We start from the raw sequence: 263 nt of genomic DNA, 5'->3' as shown, positions 1-263 counted from the left end.
GACTAATACAGAAGTAGAGGCTCACAGGCATCCATTGGACTGAGTACAGGGTCCCCAATGAAGGAGTTGGAGAAAGGATCCAAGGAGCTGAAGGGTTTGCAGCCCCTTAGGAGGAACAACAATATGAAACAACTAGTACCCTCAGAGCTCCCAGGGACTAAAACACCAACCAAAGAGTGCACATGGTGGGACTCATGGCTCCAGCAGCATATGTATAGTAGAGGACGGCCAAGTTGGTCATCAATGGGAGGAGAGGCCCTTGG

Source organism: Mastomys coucha, unplaced genomic scaffold (assembly GCF_008632895.1).
Source record: "Mastomys coucha isolate ucsf_1 unplaced genomic scaffold, UCSF_Mcou_1 pScaffold9, whole genome shotgun sequence".
NCBI classification, from domain to species: Eukaryota; Metazoa; Chordata; class Mammalia; order Rodentia; family Muridae; genus Mastomys; species Mastomys coucha.
The sequence above is the reverse complement of the archived record's forward strand: the minus strand, read 5'-3'. Positions refer to the sequence as shown.